Source organism: Pinus tabuliformis, chromosome 2_1, assembly GCF_031772625.1.
Source record: "Pinus tabuliformis cultivar Carrire ecotype Pingquan chromosome 2_1, CPIR1, whole genome shotgun sequence".
Taxonomy (NCBI): Eukaryota; Viridiplantae; Streptophyta; class Pinopsida; order Pinales; family Pinaceae; genus Pinus; species Pinus tabuliformis.
The window spans coordinates 82,002,264-82,008,263 of record NC_142299.1 but is presented as its reverse complement, the minus strand read 5'-3'; positions in this window follow the sequence as shown (position 1 = coordinate 82,008,263).

Below are 6,000 nucleotides of genomic sequence, written 5' to 3'. Positions count from 1 at the left end.
AGCAAGAATTTTACCCTTGTTGAATTAAACTATACGGTAACTCAAAAGGAGTTCTTGGTTGTCATTTATGTTATTAATAATTTCGGCATTATATCACAAGGTATCCTACTTTCATGCACATTGATCATACAACTATCAGGTATTTGATGAATAAACGAATAACCCCTGGTCATGTTATAATATGGTTACTGTTAATTCAAGAATTTGATATTAGCATTGTAGATAAACCAGGGAAAGATAATGTAGTTGCAGATTTCCTATCTAGGATGAATACTAGTGATGAAGGTACACCTGTAGAGGACAGTTTTCCAGATGAACATCTTTTTGCAATTTATACTCACACTACGTGGTATGCAAATATTTCTAACTATCTTGCTACAAGAAAGGTGCCTCAACACTTGCCTTACAAAGAATAGCGAAGGATTATCCATCATAGTGCTCGTTATTCATGGATGGAGGGATATCTCTTTTACACAAGATATGACCAGCAAATATGGCACTGCATAAGTGGTGATGACATATATGATGCCCTGCAAGCTTCTCATGATGGCCCTTGTGGGGGAAATTTTACAGATAAGCGGACAAGTCATAAGGTGTTACAAATGGGATACTATTGGCCTTCTATCTCTCGTGATACAAGGAAATATGTTATAGGGTGTGATAGTTTCCAGCGGATGGGTCAGACTGGTCGGGTAGATGAAATGTCGTTATAGCCCCAACTAGCTCTTGAGCCCTTTGAAATATGGGCTATAGATTTCATTGGGGCATTTAATCCACCTTCACAGCAAAAAGTTCACATTCTAGTTTGCACGGATTACGTGACAAAGTGGGTAGAGGCCAAGGCTTTTGTGAAAGCAACAGAACATGTTGTTTTGAACTCTTTATTTGAAGAAATTATTGCATGTACGAAGCTCCTAGAGAGAGAGTTTCAGATGGAGAGGCACAATTTACATCACATCTGATAGCAGGACTTATGAAAAAGTATGGAATCAAGCATAGGATAGCATCTCCATATCACCCTCAAGCGAATCATCAAGTTGAAAGCACAAACAAGGTACTAGATAATATTCTTACAAATATTGTAGCGAACCATTGCCAGAATTGGGCTGAGAAGATTCCTCAGGCACTGTGGGCATATAAAACAACATGGTTGAACACAATAGGTTTTTCAGCATACGAGCTTGTATATGGGAAATCCCCTTTGTTTCCTGTGGAATTTGAAATTAAGATGCTCAGGATAGCCCTCGAAGTAGGTCTAGATATTTCAGAAGTCCAGAAACACAGACTAGAATTGTTGAATGAGTTGGATTAAATTTGTTTGGTATTTATCCAGAATATTGTTGCAATCCAGCAGCAACAAACCAAATGGCACAATAAATTCATTAAGAAAAAGGTATTTCAAAGAGGAGATTGGGCATTGCTCTATGATTCTCGGTTCAAGGATTTTAAGGGAAAACTATGCTTGAGGTGGATGGGACCATATGAAGTTGACACGGTGTTCGATAATGGCATTGTTAGACTTATAGCAATTGATGAGGCCCAAACTCCTCTTATCATGAGTGGACATTGCCTTAGATTATATCACTGTCTAGCTTCAAGAGACTCCTCTGCACCCCTGATTAAAAAAAAAAAAACAAAATCAATAATATATATCTATATATCTAATATAATAAAATGTTGTTACTACCCTATCATTATTTTTCCTATAGATATCTCACTAGTGTTGTTACTCCTCCGATGTTGTTACTCTGATCATGGAAATTTTGTATAAGTACTTCACTACTGTTGTTACTCCTCTGATGTTGTTATTCTGATCATGGAAATTTTGTCTAAGTACTTCACAGTTGTTGTTACTCTGATCATGGCAATTTTGTCTAAGTACTTCACTGGTGTTGTTACTCTGATCATGGAAATTTTGTCTAAGTACTTCACTGGTGTTGTTACTCCTCTGGTGTTGTTACTCTGATCATGGCAATTTTGTCTAAGTACTTCACTGGTGTTGTTACTCCTCCGATGTTGTTGCTATGATCATGGTGGTTTTGTCTAAGTACTTCACTGGTGTTATTACTCCTCTAGTGTTGTTACTCCTCCGCGTTGTTACTCCTATGGTGTTGTTACCCATGGCGATGGTGTTTTTTTCTAAGTACTCTGGTGTTGTTACTCCTCTGGTGTTGTTACTCCTCCAGTGTTGTTACTCCGTCGTGATTTCGTCTAAGTACCTCGGTGCAGTTACTCCTCCAGTTTTATTACTCCGTGGTGATTTTGGCTAAGTGTTCAATCGGTGTTGTTACTCCCTCGATGTTGTTACTCCCCCGATGTTGTTACTCCTCTGTTGTCGTTACTCTGCCAAGGTAAGTCACCAGGTACATCCCCAATCAACTTTGTGGATTTGAATTGATAATTCATTCAACATGACTCGATATAGTCGAGGATGGTCATCCCTTAGTTGGGGGGAGGTACTATAATTAATGAAAAAGATGCCATAATTAAATTACAATAATGACTTGTTATTATCATTATTGAACCTTGTGCTAAGTGTGTATCCTCCACGATTTCCACCATACTTCACATGGTTATCCATATACATCGGGACTTAAATTTAGTGCTATTGTAATAATGAATGACACTTTCCAATGCTGCGAAGTAATTACCACTCATTATTACCATTATCCGCCATGGATTTTTCCATATTTCACCGTTACCCTCCCAGATTTCACTCTCACTAAACCCCATCACTATCATAACTCTCTCAATGCAAATCTACCTGTTGGCACTCCTCCTCGGCAGTGTGATGTCACTCCGAAGTGTTGTTACAGAGTCGTTGCGGAATGAGTGTGCAGGTTGTGAGACATGAACCAGAAAGCACAGAGCAGGTTCGACGCAATGCAGATGTTTGGCGAGTCTTCTTGGATGCAGGATGGCATGTGTATTTTGAGAGGCTACAAGGATTTGACAAAGCTATCATAGTTGAATTTGTGTTAAACCTGGAAGGAAATCAATCTAGAGTTAATGGGTTGGATATTTCTGTCACGGAAGAAGTTATTTCGATTGTTAGCAGGTTGTGGTGAGGAGGTCAGAAATGGTTCTCTCGAAAGTCTCCTCTGCTACAGTTTCATGAATTGTTTTTGCAGGTTGGGGAGACAATGGTATAGAAAGGAAGGGAGTATGATTGTAAATCTCTGCCATACCCATGGGCTGAGGTGGTGTATTTTATTATGAGGTATGTCACCTGCGAAGGTCGGTTTTCTACACTATTTAAATACCATTTCAACTCCTTGCATGCCTTCAGTTTTGGCATGTGCAGGTTCATTCTTTAGACATGAAATACTTTCTATGGAGCAGCCTTCACTTAATGGCACATTCTGCCCACCGGTCTCGATAACCATTAGCGGTTCTCATAAATCATGTGTTGGTTAGATTATTAGTGGTGCATGCTCTATCTCGAACCTTCGTGGCTTGGCCACAATTCACTGAGCTAGCGGAGGAAGAACTAGCGGGTATGTTGCCTGCAAGGGAGGAGGAAGAAGAATTAGCAACGGAAGAAGAGGCCACAGACGATGTTGTTATAGCATAGCCTGTTGGCCCAATAGAAATAGACACAATGGCGATAGAAGAGAGTGCAGTCAACGCTACTCCATCAGAACCAGCGTCGATTGCCAATTTAAGAGGAGAATCACCACCCTTGGATGCAATTATAGGTGGTGCTAACACACAAGAACTAGCATCACCTGTCCAAGCAATTGAAGAGCCTTTGCTTGAAAATGTAGGTGGTTCTGACACACATGAACCAACACCACCTGTCAAAGCAGTTGAAGAACCTTTGGTTGAAAATGTAGGTGGTGTTGACACACAAGAACCAGCACCACCTGTCCAAGTAGTTAAAGAACCTTTGGCTGAAAATGTAGGTGGTGCTGACACACAAGAACCAACACCACCTGTCCAAGCAGTTGAAGAAACTTTGAATGGAAATGTAGGTGGTGCTGCCACACAAGAACCAACACCACCTACTCAAATGAATGTGGAACCTTTGGAAGAAACAAGGGCCGCAATCGACACTGCTCCACAAGAACCAGTGTCGGTTGTTGGGCAGAAGGACAATTTGGAAGAAGCACAGGCAGAAGGAGAAAAAGGGAGAATAGAACAGTCCTGAACATAGAAGAAGAAGGAGGAGGGCTTGCATCAACATGCATTAAGAGAATGGAAATTGATGAAATTATTCGTCGCTCTCCTTTTCTTGCATCTTTGCCAAAAGGGGCAAGGAAATTTTATTCCCCTAGATGCATGGAAAAAGAAAAAGCTTCTCCCCTGATCCTAAAATTTTTTGGGACGGTTAGAGGCATCATTATCGACACCGTTAGTAAAAAACCAGTTTCGATTGGTGAACGGATTGAGCTAATTGAAGGGTAGGAGGTCGACACTGCCACAGAAGAACCAGTGCTGACCGACGGACAAAATGAAGAAGCGATGGTCGCTACTACTTCTACAGAACCATTAACATCATCATGGTCTACTTCATCTAAATCTACAAAATCACTGACCTTATCAATATGCTGCTTAGTAGTAACTTCTCCTGTACCATCATATTGGGGAAGCCTTTAACCATAATTAAGAGGCAAATCATGAAGTTGAGTGGGCAAAATGAGGGGCATATCTTGTTGCCATGAATACTACCTGAGTAGTTGGGTGACTAGCGGACGGTGTGACAGAAACAACAAATGATGGAAAAACTGGATGGATATATGTTGAAACAGACGATGAAGGACCCAGAAATGATGTGAAGATAGAACCATAAATTGAACTGGCTTGTAAAGGGCCTGTTTTTTGAGACAAGACTGTCTTTTTAGTAGTTTTCTAGACTTTATTAACCAAACTTTTCATTTTACTAAACTGTTGAAGAATATTTCGATTGAACTCTTTTTCTGTAAGTGGGATATAAGGACCAAAAACATATAAATCCACTAGTATTTCGGGAATATAGGAGCAAGATCTGGTTTTAGACAAAGGAACTTGAGAATCAATTTCTGGTAAAGAGACAGATCTCCTAAGAGGGATTTGGATCAGGATTCTGGCTGGTATACCTCCTAGAGGCCAGATCTTCTCATATAAATTTGCGTGCAACTAATTTGTCACAAGTGTTCACAATCATAAGAGCTATGTAATTAATTCTTGAAGTCAAATGACAATACAAGGAATTTAGCCATTATTCCTTGATAATTGATCAACTGTAGCACCTATTTTGAAAATCCACTAATTTTTTTAACATCTTATAGTTAAAATTGCAGACAACAAGCAATAGCATTTGAAGTCCAATAACAAAGCATTACGAGCAATAAGAATGTAATAAAATACTTTTACTTAGATACACAAATACTTTGTACCATCCATGGGACCAAGAATTAAAAAAGAAACACCACTTGCATAATATCCTTTACATTCCTTATTCCAAAGATGCCTCAACTTGCCATAGGTTTCAATGGCGTTTTGAATCATTCTTAATATAATTAGTATTTTTTTGTGTTAGTAAACTCAACAAGCTATATAAAACACTGAAATCTTCATAATGCATTGTGTCTTATGCTCTCTCTTTCTTTCTTTCTTCTCCTTTTTTTTTTTTGTATATAGGAGGATGTATCATGAAGTGCAATGTATCTTCATCTTCTTGTTTACAAAGTGAACATAGGCATTCTTTTATATTCTTCTATATATATTTTTCCATATCCTTGATTTTAGTACTAAGTAATAATAGCTTAACTTAAATTAACAGAGTAAATGTTTTCCTTGTAATTAGAGATTTTATTTTTTTAAAATAATAACCTTAAGTTGATAAAATGTCATTCTCTTATTTTCACTAACCTTTTTTTTGCACTAATTTAAAATAACCTATATTTTTTTCAACTATTTTTTTATTTCCAATTTTCTTATTTTTATTGTATCTTCTGATCATTATACTCACTCTTATTTGAAAATACATTGTATCATTACATTCATGTACGTCCATAA